Raw genomic sequence first — 15725 nt, forward strand, 5'->3', positions numbered from 1 at the left:
AACCTCAACAGTGACTCGTTATTTACATTTTTAAAAGTCTTAGTCAACTAAGAGTAAAAGGAAATATCTTTTTTTTTTTTTTTTTTTGCGACGGAGTCTCGCTCTGTCCAGGCTGGGGTGCAGTGGTGCGATCTCAGCTCACTGCAAGCTCCGCCTCCTGAGTTCATGCCATTCTCCCGCCTCAGCCTCCCAGGTAGCTGGGACTACAGGCACCCACTGCCATGCCCAGCTAATTTTTTGTATTTTTTAGTAGAGACGGGGTTTCACCTTGTTAGCCAGGATGGTCTTGATCTCCTGACCTCGTGATCTGCCCACCTCGGCCTCCCAAAGTGCTGGGATTACAAGCATGAGCCACCACGCCCAGCCTATTGTACACTTTATTTCTATTATTATTGCATTGTAATATATAATGAAATAATTATATAGATCACCATCATGTAGAATCGGTGGGAGCCCGGAGCTTGTTTTCTTGCAAATAGACGGTCCCATCTGGGGGTGATGAGAGACAGTGACAGATCATCAGGCATTAGATTTTCATAAGCAGTGTGCAACCTAGATCCCTCATATGCACAGTGCACAATAGGGTTCCCACTCCTATGAGAATCTAATGCCACTGCTGATCCAACAGGAGGCAGCGCTCAGGCAGTAATGCAAGCAATGGGGAGCGGCTGTAAATACAGATGAAGCTTCACTCGCTCGCCCTCCATTCACCTCGTGCTGTGCAGCCTGGTTCCTAAGATGCCATGGAGCAGTACTGGTTTGTGGCCCAGGGGACAGGGACCCCCATTCTACATCATCTCCCAGAGGCTCCCAGACAAACTGAGTCCCAGTTGCCTACATGGCTCATAAGCTCGTCCATGCCTGTAAATTGGCTTCCTTCCTTTTCCTACCTGCCCCTCTTCACTTTCCTCCTTGTCTTCTGGCACTTCTTGGAAGTCCCTCCCAGATAAACAACTTGTATCAAAATTCTCGTCACAGGATTTGTCCCTGGCGAAACTCAAGACAAACTTATAGTATGTTTTGATACCTGTCAGTCATGGTTCTTCTCCATCAAAATGTTCTCAGCTATTCTTGTGCAATTTCTTTTTTTAGATGATTTTTACATGACTCTTGCTTTAAAGGTTTTACTTTACTTTTTGAATAAGTCATGTGTGCACCTGGAACCAAAACCCATCAGTCTCTACAGTGATAATGAAAGCTGGCTCCCAGCCGGGCGCAGTGGCTCACGCCTGTAATCCCAGCACTTAGGGAGACCGAGGCGGGTAAATCACCTGAGGTCAGGAGTTGGAGCCCAGCCTGGCCAACGTGGTGAAATCCCGTCTCTACTAAAAGTACAAAAATTTGCTGGGCATGGTATCACGTGCCTGTAATCCCAGCTACTCAGGCGGCTGAGGCAGGAGAATCGCTTGAGCCCGTGAGGAGGAGGTTGCAGTGAGCTGAGATCACACCATTGCACTCTAGCCTGGGCGACAAGAGGGAAACTTGGTCTCAAAAAAAAAAAAAAAAAAAGAGGGAAAAGAAAGAAAGCTGGCTTCCTCCCCATTCTCTGATCTGAAGAAGTTACTCTCCCTAGTTGCAACCTCTATATCATATTCCTGATAATCCACTTATTAAATTTGTTGTAAAATCTGTTTGGCAATCCTTCAATAGAATTTTGAAAATCTATTTGTGAGTAGGTGGAGCACAGAGGATTTTTAGGGCAGGCAGGGAAACTACCCTGTATGATACTGCAACATCGTTACACATTTGTTCAAAGCATAGAATGTACAACGCCAATAGTAAACTCTGATGTAAACTGCAGACTCTGGGTCACAATGATTTGTCAGTACAGGCTCATCCATTGTAACAGTGCACCACCCGCTCTGGTGAAGGATGTTGCATAAAGGATGTTAATAGTGATACAAGCAAGTTGCTCAGCTATTACCTCATGTTGGTGCTCTCCAAAGCTCAGCCCTACCCAAGAAAATCTTATGCGTCAGTATCTAATTTTGGGGGGCAATTGGCAGAAATGTCCATCAAGGCGAATGTGAATGTTTTGGGGAAAACGTCAAATGTAAGCAAACCACCGTGGCGTGCTGCAAGTGTTTTAACAGCCAGCTCTCAGGAGGGAAAGTATCAGTACTTTCGGAAAACTTAAAGGCCGGGAGAGAATGGGATGATGTATTCAGAGTGCTGAAAGAAACAAACTGTCAGGCGAGTGACACTGCTGTAATCCTTTGCAGTGAGTCACTCAGTCCAGCTCCACTCAAAGGAGTGTAAAAATGTGTGAATATATGTTAAAACCGCCATGCTAATTAGTAAGTATTTGAGGGGGAGGCGAAACTTGGAGGTTATGGATCTGCAGCATCTCGGCTCTTGCCTCATCAGAGGAAAGAATTCATCTAAGAAGAATAAGGCAGAAAGTGAGACTGAGGCAAGTTTTAGTGAAGGAGTGAAAGTGTATCAAAAAGTTTTAGAGCCGGAACAACAGGAAGTAAAGTACACTTGGAAGAGGGCCACCCGGGCAACTTGAGAGACTGAGGTGCTCAGTGCAGCCTTTGACTTGGGGTTTAATATGTTGGCGTGCTCTGGAGTTTCATGTCTCTTCTCCCCTGATTCTTTATTGTTGAGGTGGAGTTTTGTTCTTGTCGCCCAGGCTGGAGTGCAATGGCACAGTCTCGGCTCACTGCAGCCTCTGCCTCCCAGGTTCAAGTGATTCTCCTGCCTCAGCCTCCCAAGTAGCTGGGATTCCAGGCACCTGCCACCACGCCTGGCTAATTTTTTTGTATTTTTAGTAGAGACGGGGTTTCATCGTGTTGGCCAGGCTGGTCTCAAACTCCTGACCTCAGGTGATCCACCCGCCTCGGCCTCCCAAAGTGCTGGGATTACAGGTGTGAGCCACTACATCTGGCCTCCCCTGATTCTTTCACTGGGGTGGGCTGTCTGCATGTGCAGTGGCCTGCCAGCACTTGCGGGGGTCCACATGAGCCGTGTATTTACTGAAGTTGTGCACGTACTTATTTGAGGCGTTTTTCCCCTACCAATCAAGTGGTCCTAGAGGAAGGTCATACACCAGGTAAACACCCACCAGGTGCGGTGGCTCACGCCTGTAATCCCAGCACTTTGGGAGGCCAAGGTGGGTGGATCACTGAGGCCAGGAGTTCGAGACCAGCCTGGCCAGCATGGCGAAACCCCGTCTCTACCAAAAATACAAAAATTAGCAGGGCAAGGTGACACGCGCCTGTAGTCCCGGCTACGTGGGAGGCTGAGGCGCGAGAATCGCTTGAACCCAGGAGGCAGAGGTTGCAGTGAGCTGAGATTGCACCACTGCACTCCAGCCTGGGAAACAGAGTGAGACTCTGTCTAAAAACAAACAAAACCTCTACCAATTGCCTCTTGGTGCGCATGCTTGAGCTGACTTGCCCAACTCCTGAGATCTTATGGGGAAGCTGCCAATCACCAGCTCCAGTTGTTTTCTGTCTATTGGGAGCCTGCCTTTCCCTAGGACCAGCTGCAACCAATTATAGCGAACCAATTTTAGCGAAACGGTTTAACAACCACCTGATCATCACCTTGTAGCAGGGGGGGTTCTGTCCTGCTCATGTCTGCCTAACTACCTACTCTAAATGGGGACACGGGTCGGGAGAGGACACGGAATATTTAGCACCTCTCCGCCCCTCCACCCAATCTGCACGAACCTAAAACTTCTCTAACAAATGAAGTCAATTTGTAAAATATATGGGTCTTCCTTGGATAATAATTCCAACTAATAAACGTAGAAGGAATGAAGGAACTAGGAAATCGCCATTAATTGCTGCGTGCAAGATCCAAAGCCGAATGCTCTAATAAATGGAAGACACTGGAAAGAGAAACAGGATATCAGCCTAACCTTAAAGTATCACCTCCCCCTCAAATACTTGCTAATTAGCATGATGGTTTTAACATATATTCACACTTTTTTTTTTTTTTTTTTTTTTGAGATGGAGTCTCGCTCTGTCACCCAGGCTGGAGTGCAGTGGCACGATCTCAGCTCACTGCAACCTCCACCCCTCCAGGTTTAAGCAATTCTCTGCCTCAGCCTCATGGAGTAGCTGGGATTACAGGCGCCTGCCACCACGCCCGGCTAATTTTTTTGTATTTTTAGTAGAGACGGGGTTTCACCATCTTGGCCAGGCTGATCTTGAACTCCTGACCTCGTGATCCACCCGCCTCGGCCTCCCAAAGTGCTGGGATTACAGCCGTGAGCCACTGCACCCGGCCATGTTCACATATTTTTATACTCCTTTGAGTGGTGCTGGACTTAGTGACTCACTGCAAAGGATTACAGCAGTATCATTCACCTTGATAGACACTTCCCCCAATTGGCCCCAAAATTAGATACCAACGCATAAGATTTTGTTGGGCAGGGGGCAGGGGCGGTGACTCATGCCTGTAATCCCAGCACTTTGGGAGGCCGAGGTGGGCGGATCACTCGAGGCCAGGAGTTCGAGACCAGCCTGGCCAACATAGTGAAACCCCGTCTCTACTAAAAATACAAATTACAGGCGTGGTTGTGGGCGCCTGTAATTCTAGCTACTCAGGAGGCTGAGGCAGGAGAATCACTTGAACCCAAGAGGCAGAGGTTGCAGCGAGAAGAGATCATGCAACACTCCAGCCCGGGCGACAGTGTGAGACTCCGTCTAAAAAAAAAAAAAAAAAAAAAGATATTGTTGGGAAGGGCTGAGCTTTGGAGAGCACCAAGACATGGTGATAGCTGAGATTCTTTGTGGCCCTCAAAGAAATAGTTTTCTTCCCCTCAGGAGCAATGTCAACCCTGTTAAGGCAAGGAAGAGAGTATGGAAAGACAAAAAGAGTGATTCTGTAGTAAAGAAACCTGGCAGATACCACCTTAACCAAGGCTAGCATTGTCTATAAAAGGCGTGTTCACGTGGATATCATACACACACCCCATAGGATGTATCTAGAAGGGCACCTAGCCTTTGTGATATTCTTTTTTCTTTTAGATGGAGTCTTGCTCTGTCACCCAGGCTGGAGTACAGTGGCTCGATCTCAGCTCTCACTGCAACCTCCACCACCCAGGTTCAAGTGATTCTCCAGCCTCAGCCTCCCAAGCAGCTGGGATTACAGGCGTGCGCCACCACGCTTGGGTAATTTTTTGTATTTTTAGTAGAGACGGGTTTTCACCATGTTGGCCGGGCTGGTCTCAAACTCCTGACCTCAGGAGATCTGCCTGCCTTGACCTCCCAAAGTGTTGGGATTACAGGCGTGAGCCACTGCACCCAGCCTGTGATACTCTTAATTCCAAACTAACAACCTCCCTCTAACCACTGGACAACACTAGAAAAATCCAGATCAAGGACCAGTCAACACACACCTGATGAATACTCTTCAAATCTGTCAATATCATGAAAGACAAGAAACCTGTCAGCCTTTGCAGGAGATGAAGGAGAAGTGATGACTCATACGAGCTGGATTGTGTCTCCTAGCAAATTCATACGTTGAAGTCCCAACCCCCAGTACCTCAAAATGTACTTGTATTCGGAAATAGGGTCTTTGTAGAGATGACTAAGTTAAAATGAGGTCAGGAGAGTGGGTTCCAACCCAGTATGACTGGTGTCCTTTTTTTTTTTCTTTTTTTTTTCCTTTTTCTTGAGACAAGGTCTTGCTCTGGCGCCCAGACTAGAGTGCAGTGGCACGATCTCAGCTCGCTGCAACTTCCACCTCCAGAGTTCAAGCGATCTTCCTGCCTCAGCCTCCTGAGTAACTGGGATTACAGGCGTGCACCACCATGCCCAGCTAATTTTTGCACTTTTTTAGTACATGTTGATCTCAATCTCCTGACCTCAATTGATCCTGCCGCCTCAGCCTCCCAAAGTACTGGGATTACAGGCATGAGGCACTGTGCCTGGCCTATGACAAGTGTCCTTCTAAAATGGGGAAATATGGACACAGACACGTACAGAGGGAAGACAGCTGAAGACACAGGGAGGAGGGGCCAGACATAAACCAAGAAGAGATGCCTGCAGTAGATCCCTCCCCCACAGCCCAGAAGGAAGCAACCCTGCCGACACATTGATCCTGGACTTCCAGCCTCTAGAACTGGGAAAGAATGGATTTCTGTTATTTAAGCCCCCTCTGCCCAGCCAGCGGTGCTCAGTTACCGCAGCCAGGGCAAACTCCGTCACTGCCTGAATGCAGGGTGGGATCCTGGATGGGATCTTGCCACAGAAAAAGGACATCCGTGGAAAAACTAGTGAAATCCGAATGAGGTCTGTAGTTTTCAGTTCAGAGTATTGCACCAATATTAATTTCTTCATTTTGACATATGTACAATGGTAATGCAAGATGTTAACATCGGCCGGTTGCGGTGGCTAACGCCCATAATCCCAGCACTTTGGGAGGCCAGGGAGGTGGATCACCTGACGTCAGGGGTTCGAGACCAGCCTGGTCAATATGGTGAAGCCCTGTCTCTAATAAAAATACAAACATGAGCCGGGCATGGTGGCACCCGCCTGTAATCCCAGCTACTCAGGGGGCTGAGGCAGGAGAATCGCTTGAACCCAGGAGGTGGATGTTGCAGTGAGCCGAGATCACACCACTGCACTCCAGCCTGGGTGACAGAGCAAGACTCTGCTTCAAAAAAAAAAGATGTTCACATTAAAGAAAGCTGGGCAAAAGATATAGAGAAGGCTCTGTACTATCATTGCAACTTACCTGTAATCTAAAATGATCACAAAGTAAAAAGTTTGAAAAAAGACTCAAAAAACCTATTTAGTATTCCACTCTTCAGGATTCCACTTATATGAGCTACCCAGAGAAATTTATAATGAAAGAAAGTAGAGGCCGGGCGTGGTGGCTCACACCTGTAATCCCAGCACTTTGGGAAGCCGAAGTGGGTGGACCACAAGGGCAGGAGTTCGAGACCAGCTTGGCCAACATGGTGAAATCCTATCTCTACTAAAACTACAAAACTTAGCCGGGCATGGTGGCAGGCACCTGTAATCCCAGCAACTCAGGAGACTGAGGCAGGAGAATAGTTTGAACCCAGGAGGTGGAGGTTGCAGTGAGCCCAGATAATGCCATTGTACTCCAGCCTGGGCAACAGGATGAGAAAGAAAGGAAGGAAGGAAGGAAGGAAGGAAGGGGGGGGAGGGAGGAAGGAAGGAAAGGAGGAAGGGGGGAAGGAAAGAAGGAAGGAAGGAAAGAAAAGGAAGGGAGGGAGGGAGGAAGGAAGGAAGGAAAGGGAAGGAAGGAAAGGGAAGGAAAAGAAAGGAAGGAAGGAAGGAAGGAAGGAAGGAAGGAAGGAAGGAAGGAAGGAAGGAAGGAAGGAGAAAGCAGAATGGTGGTTACCAGGGGCTGGGGAGTAAAAGGAATAGGGACTTTGTGTTTCACAGGGACAGTGTTGTAGTCTGGAAAGTTGAAAAATCCCAGAGATGGATGGTGGTGATGGTTGTACAACAATGGGAATGAGCTTAATCCCACTGAACTGTACACTTACAAATGGTCAATGTTATGTTCTATATCGTTCACCACAATTTTTAAAAAGCTCTATAAGAAAGTCTATTTAGGAATTTTATTGAGATGATCATTTGTTTTACTGTAGGATTTTTTTTGTGGGGGGCAGACAGAGTTTCACTCTTGTTGCCCAGGCTGGAGTGCAATGGCATGATCTAGGCTCACCACAACCTCTGCCTCCCTTGTATTTTTAGTAGAGATGGGGTTTCTCCATGTTGGTCAGGCTGGTCTCAAACTCCCGACCTTAGGTGATCCCTGCCTGCCTCGGCCTCCCAAAGTGCTGGGATTACCGGCATGAGCCACTGTGCCTGGCCTACTCTAGGATTTTTTTTTTTTTTTTTTTTTTTTTTTTTGAGACGGAGTCTCACTGTGTCTCCCAGGCTGGAGTGCAGTGGCGCGATCTCGGCTCACTGCAAGCTCCGCCCCCCGGGTTCACGCCATTCTCCAGCCTCAGCCTCCCAAGTAGCTGGGACTACAGGTGCCCGCTACCGCGCCCGGCTAGTTTTTTGTATTTTTAGTAGAGACGGGGTTTCACCATGTTAGCCAGGATAGTCTCGATCTCCTGACCTTGTGATCCACCCGCCTCGGCCTCCCAAAGTGCTGGGATTACAGGCGTGAGCCACCGCGCCCGGCCTACTCTAGGATTTTTAGGATGGAGGAAACCCCTTCAATGATTAGGAGAGACAAGAGGTGGAAATAGCCGGGCGCGGTGGCTCAAGCCTGTAATCCCAGCACTTTGGGAGGCCGAGACGGGCGGATCACGAGGTCAGGAGATCGAGGCCATCCTGGCTAACCCGGTGAAACCCCGTCTCTACTAAAAAATACAAAAAACTAGCCGGGCGAGGTGGTGGGCGCCTGTAGTCCCAGCTACTCGGGAGGCTGAGGCAGGAGAATGGCGTAAACCCGGGAGGCGGAGCTTGCAGTGAGCTGAGATCTGGCCACTGCACTCCAGCCTGGGCGACAGAGCGAGACTCCGTCTCAAAAAAAAAAAAAAAAAAAAAAAAGAGGTGGAAATAAAGGTTGCATTACTTGGGGGTCCTGGGGAGGGAGGGCATGGCGCTTCCAGAGGCCACACACACACATATACACTCATAGACACACACACACTCACACACACACGCTCATACACACACATACACACTCACACACTCATACACACACACATACACACTCACACACACTCATACACACATACACACTCACACACACTCATACACACACTCATGCACACACACACTCATACACACACACACTCACACACACTCTCACACACACATACACACATTCATACACACACACATACACACTCACACTCATACACACTCATACACACACTCATATACACACACACTCATGCACACACACACATACACTCATACACACACTCATACACACACACTCATGCACACACACACTCATACACACACAAGTCAGGGAGAGCTTTTGCAGGGAGACAGAGGGGGAGCACCCAGTGTGACAATGCCGTGATTGGGTCCAGGGTGTTATCCACACAGGTTTCCCTCAGGGAGTTTTAATTGGTGACTTTCATGGAAGCAGGTGTGAGTCTCAGGAGGTCATGCTGTGACTGAGAGGCGGTCACTGCACTGTATCTGCAGTTCGTGTAAGATGTGGATGGGTGGTGTGGGGATCTGCAGAGCCAATCAACAGGCTGTGTCCAGCTGCCCCATAGGCAGGTGGTCATCGGGGGGAAGTTGGATAAAGCAGATCTGGATTGACCACATTGAGGAACTAGGAGTAGGTGGGGAACTGGAAACTGTGTCAAGGCTGACTGAACCCTGTTTCTGGAAGGAGAGTCAAACATATTCAGAAAGGGGCTGATGCAACACAAATGAGAGGAATTCACTACGGTATTCGATTTATACATTCATTTTGGAAGCCATAACCTTTCTGAAATACTGAGTGTTTTGGGGGAAACTCATCTTGTGTCTTTCTTTGTTCAGATCTTAGTTAGGCATAAGAGCTTTACCCATATTCTTCTTATGACTGTTCTTTAATGTTTAAAAGCTTTTCTTGCCCTGTGAAAAGGGTTTGTTTTCTCCTGTGTTTGCAAATACTCATTACTTCAACCGAAGAAAGCAGCGGCTCCTTTTATAGAGAAATCTTGCTGTGAGTTCTAATCACTCCAGAGGTTAAGCCTCTAGAACTTCCTAGATATGTGATTATGGCTTCAAACTACAGTCCACTTTGACTCTTGCTTTCAATATTTATAGGTCTTATTTATTTATTTATTTATCTCTCTCTCTCTTTTTTTTTTTTTTTTTTTTTTTTTTGAGACAAGATCTCACTCTGTTTCCCAGGCTGGAGTGCAGTGGCATAGTCATGGCTCACTGCAGCCCCAAACCCCCAGTCTCAAATCCTCCCACTTCAGCCTCCTGAGTAGCTGGAACTACAGATGTGCACCACCACAGCCGGCTAATTTTTTTTTTTTTTTTGCAGAAATGGGGTCTCCCAATGTTGTGGAAGCTGGTCTTGAACTCCTGGGCCCAAGCAGTCCTCCCATCTTGACCTTCCAAAGTGCTGGGATGCACGGACATGAGCCACTGTGTTGGGCTTCTTTTTATTTTCTTATTGCATCGGCAAAATAGCAAGAGGGCCATCTTTGTTTTGTTCTTGACTTTACCAAATATGGTTTTCATATTTCATTATTACGGAGTTTCTGTAGGATTGTGGAAATTGCCCCTTATCCCACCAGTATCAGGCAGCTAGGGGCTGTTGTAACCAATTGCTATGAACTGGGAGGCTCCAAACAATGCTAATTTATTATCTCACAGTCCTGGAGGCCAGAAGTCTGAAATCAAGGTGTCAGCAGGGCCATGTTCCATCTGAACCATGTAGGGGAGAATCCTTCCCTGCCTCTCCCTAGATTCTGGTGATTGCCTGTTGGGAGCTGAAAAGGCCAAAGGGATCGTGACCAACTCAGCATTTCACTGGAGGATATATGATCAAACAGCAAACTGTTTAGCATGAACGCAGGATGTGGGCAAACTCACGACTGCGCCTACCGCCAGAAGGTTTGCTGAGGGCAATCACTCCCTGGCACCATCCTCATTAAGGTTATCTACTGGGACATCTAGAACCTATTGCTCGAAGAATGCAGTCTCGCAAACCTGCTGTAAATCAAGCTGCTGACTGACAACCACCCCCGCCCCCATCTCCTTTACCGAATAAAATGCAAAGGGCTCTAAAGCTCAAGGCCCTTGTTCACTAGAAGCAAGGAGCCCCCGACCCCTTCTTCCAAATATACTTTTTTGTCTTTATATTTATTCCTGCATTTGTCATCCTTTGTTCAGTACAACAGGGATAGAATCCGTGGTAAAATGGCGACCCAGAACAGGGACTTGAGGACCTTGCAAAGTGGCATCTGAACACAGGGACCTGAGGACACGAACGAAGAAAGTCGGCTGGAGCAGAGGAACTGAAAATGACAAGATGAACAGGGACTCCGGGACGAGCCTGCCAGCAGCGGGTATAGGGTCAGTGCCCTAAAGGGCTACTGGGAGCGATATAAGGTCAGTGCTCTAAAGAAGTACTGGGAACGGGAAGTTTTCTGAATCAGGGTAACATGGGGCAGAATTTGTCCGTTGAAGAAAAACATGATGTGCAGTTGCTTAAAGTTCTGTTGAGACAGTCGGGAGCTCAGGTTAATTTGCAGACACTAACCTCCTCCAGAAGCCACAAATTGTTATTACGCATCACCCGTGGTTTCCACAGGCAGGCACCCTTGATGTGGAAAACCGGGACAGAGCAGAAGGATTAAAACAGGTTCATGAAAAAGGTCTTAAAGTTGATTCTTCTGTATTCTCCACTTGGAGTCTAGTTCCTACTGTACTTCTGCCCGTTATCGCCTTGTTATTTTGCTGGACAGCAGGCTGAGTCTAAAAATCTGAAAGAATCTGTTGTCCCACCCACGGCTTCAACTGAAAATAAACAACAGGAGAGGGAGGATAAATATTGGCCTATACCGCCACCTCCAGCTGCAGAAATATCTGTAGCACCTGCTTCAGTAGCAGGAATAGAAACCCCAATACAAAGAATTTTACGCTCTGCCGCCGTAGCTGGAGAGCCCTTATGACCTTGCGCTTTTCCTATTTCCTTAAGTCCTGATTCAAATAATCCACAGCAGTTTATTCATGAACACACCCCACTAGAGTTTAAGTTGTTGAAGGAATTAAAAACCAGTGTAGTTAATAATGGGGTACAGAGCCCATTTACTTTAGGATTGCCAGAATCTGCATTTGGTGCTATGCGCCTTCGACCCTTTGATGTAAAACACTTGGCTCGAACTTACTTGTGTGCTAGTGCATATCTGACATGGAATTTAAATGGGCAAGAAGTGTGTACAGACTAGGCTAGACAGAATCGTGCTGCCGGACACGGAGACATTGCAGAGGATTTGCTATTGGGTAATGGCCCTTATTCAGACCCGTAACATCAAATGGAACTCCGAGACGCTAAGCGCGCCACAATTCTTGAAGAGGGAGTCACAGTACAATCCTTTTTACATATCGTGCAAGGGTCACAGGAGCTCTATGCGCAATTTCTTACAAGATTACAAGAGGCAGTGAAGCGTCAAATTCCTCATGCCACTGCCGCAGAAATGCTAACCTTAACTTTAGCTTTTGAGAATGCAAACGCAGATTGTAAACTTGCACCGGCACCCGTGAGGTGTACTAAAAACTTGGGAAATTTTCTTAGAGTTTGTCAGGATGTAGGACCTGACCTTCATCGCTCTGCAATGTTAGCGGAAGCAATGGCTGATTTAGTAGTTGACAAATCTCAAAGGAGCCGAGGATTAAGCCCTAAAGCGGGAAAATGTTATAACTGTGGGAAAACTGGACATTTTAAAAAGGAAAGCCACCAGTTCTCAGGACAGAAAGGACCTGACAATGCAGTATCCCCCTCAGTGGAGAAAAACTCCAGGACTTTTATTTACTTTTATCTACCCAATAAAATGCAAAGGGCTGGCCAGGCGCAGTGGCTCAAGCCTGTAATCCCAGCACTTTGGGAGGCCAGGACGGGCGGATCACAAGGTCAGGAGATCGAGACCATCCTGGCTAACACGGTGAAACCCCATCTCTACTACAAAAAAAAAAAAAAAAACTAGCCGCACGAGGTGGCGGCGCCTGTAGTCCCAGCTACTTGGGAGGCTGAGGCAGGAGAATGGCGTAAAACCCGGGAGGCGGAGCTTGCAGTGAGCCGAGATCAGCCACTGCACTCCAGCCTGGGCGACAGAGCAAGACTTCGTCTCAAAAAAAAAAAAAAAAAAAAAAGCAAAGGGCTCTAAAGCTCAGGGCCCTTGTTCACTAGAAGCAAGGAGACCCCTGACGCCTTCTTCCAAATACACTCTTTTGCCGTTATCTCTATTCCCGCATTCGTCATCCTTTGTTCAGTACAATAGGGATCCAGGTCGGTCACCGTTGCCAACAACCTTTGGCATTCCTTGGCTTGTAGACCCTTGGCTTGACTCTCTGCCTCTTTCGTCATGTGGTTTTCTTCCCTCTTGCCCCTTTACACAATCTTCCCTCTGTATCTTTCTCCTCTTCATATAAGGACACAGTGATATTGGATTAGGGACCACTCTCATGACCTTACCATAATGTAGTTATATCAGCAAAGACCCTATTTCTCGGCCAGGCACAGTGTCTCACGTCTGTAATCCCAGCACTTCGGGAGGCTGAGGCAGGTGAATCACTTGAGGTCAGGAGTTTGAGACCAGCCTGACCAACATGGAGAAACCCTGTCTCTACTAAAAATACAGGGCATGGTGGCACACACCTTTAATCCCATCTACTCAAGAGGCTGAGGCAGCAGAATCACTTGAACCTGGGAAGCAGAGTTTTGCAGTGAGCCGAGATGTCACCACTGCACTCCAGCCTGGGAAACAGAGTGAGACTCTATCTCAAAAAAAAAAAAAAAAAAAAAAAAAAAAAAAAAACCCTATTTCCCAATTTTAAAGGTCACATTCACAGATACCAGAGGTCAGGCATTCAGCAAGTCTTTTAGGGAGATGTAAATCAACCCACTAAACCGTGGACATCTTTATTTGCTCTTCATTTTACCCAAAATGTTTCTCATATTTTAGTATTATGTAAGATATTTCTGTAGGATCCTGGAAATTGCCACTTCTCAAATTAAGAAAGCTTTATTCTGTTCTCTGTTTACTAAGCATTTATTTTTTGTGCTTGTCTTCATTTTTAAGTGAATAATGAGTGTTGAACAGATATATCTCGTAAGTGTAATGTAGAGAGGACAAAAACAAGTTGCGGAAGGATATAGACTATGTGGTAACATTCCTGTAAAGTTTCCAGATGTGCAAAACAAACCAACATAGGTCAGGCGCACTGGTTCACGCTTGTAATCCCAACACTTTGGGAGGCTGAGGCGGGTGGATCACCTGAGGTCAGGAGTTCAAGACCAGCCTGATCAATACGGTGAAACCCCGTCTGTACTAAAAATATAAAAATTAGCTGGGCGTGGTGGCGTGTGCCTGTGGTCCCAGCTATACAAGAGGCTGAGACAGAAGAATTGCTTGAACCTGGGAGGCGGAGGTTGCAATGAGCCGAGATCGTACCACTGCACTTCAGCCTGGGTGACAGAGTGAGACTCCTTCCCCCCCCAAAAACAAAATCCCAAATATTGTCCTTGGGTACATGCATAACTATTTTAAATAAGATAAACACCAAGTTTGGGAGGGCGGTTAACTTAGGGAGGGGAATAGGAGCAGGGTGTGGTACAAGGGATCTCTACTCTATTTGTTATGATTTGTTGTGTGATGATGCTTTACTTTTAAGGTGATCTGAAATACATGAAGATGTCAAAACTTGAAAAAGCTGAGTGGAAGGCATAAGTGTTTATATTTGTTTCTACATACCTCTTTGCATGCTTCGTGATAAAAAAGCAAAGCCAAAATTCACAGCGACAATGAATGTGCCACATGCCCTTGCAGTGGGCTGGCTCCCCTGGTTACAGCAATCCTCTCATCTCTGCAGAGAATGGAAACCAGAGTGGTCATGGCCTTGCAGCTGAATCTTGTGACTTTCACCTTCTTCCCACATTCGTCCAAACCTCTTGTCCCTGCTCTTCAGGTCCTTGTATGATGTGACCCCAGCTGACCCCCTAGCCCCAGATGATTGCCCCTGAATTAGTCTCAGCTTCTCCAACGAGTCCTGTTCCCTTATCCTCTATTCTTGCATGTGCTGATACCATATTGAGAACATTCTTTAATGTATTGATCTCTTCTGGAATAATTCTGAATCCTTCCTCAAGCATCACCTCCTCCAGGAAACCCTCTTGGATCCTCCAGGCTCAGCCAGTGTCTCCAGTGGTCCTCACAGTCTCTTGTACTTCCCAGACTCATCATATTGTCTTCAAATTCCCTTGTTACATGTTCCCCGCCCACCTGAGAAACAGGCCTCCCTTCCTTGTCCTGGGCCAGGGATAGAGGGTAGAGGTCTGCTGCCTCCTTCTAGGACCTCTCTTCCCCTCTCAGTTACCCTGCAGTGAGGTCTGGGCACAGGACATTGATGGGCAACCTTCTGGCTTCCTTGCTAAGCTGGACAGCTCTGCCCCAGCTTGCCAAGGCAGCTTCAGCCACAGGTGTATCCAGCAGAGCCCCACTTTCCTGCCCCCTTGCCTTTGCCCTGGCTGTGCCCTGTGCCTGGTGTGTCCTTCCTTTCTCAGTCCATGGTACACATGTTGTCGAAGCCACACGTCTCATGCTATCTCTTCCAGAAAACCTCCTCCGATTTCCCAAATGAACTAATCTATCTCCTCCATAAGGCCTGATGAAACACTGCCATCTAAATCCTTTCCCCAGAACACATTCTGATGGTGGCCTTGGACGGAGATTGTGCAATCCTTGTGGTTTTTTCCGATTTCCTCCCATTGAGCACCTGTCCCTGAAAGCCTCGTAATGAAGAGGGTGTGCCCTCCAAAAAGTTCTGCCCTACGGTTAAGCCTGCTGCTAAGTCAGCTTTCAGCGCCTGTTGACATGGCTCTGTTTCTGATGATGAAAGCGAGATGAGTCAAATGGTTTGGGAACAAGGGAACTTCTAGAAGGAAGAGTCTAGGAAGCTAAGTTTTGTTAACCCTTCAGTGTCTCCTAAGCATTGCTAACTTTTAATGTTTAACCCTTCCTCCTCCCTCTGTACCATAGACATGCATTCTGATGTGTTTGATACATGCCCTTACATTAGTTTTTAAAAGAAAAT

Source organism: Theropithecus gelada, chromosome 19 (genome assembly GCF_003255815.1).
Source record: "Theropithecus gelada isolate Dixy chromosome 19, Tgel_1.0, whole genome shotgun sequence".
Classification (NCBI taxonomy): Eukaryota; Metazoa; Chordata; class Mammalia; order Primates; family Cercopithecidae; genus Theropithecus; species Theropithecus gelada.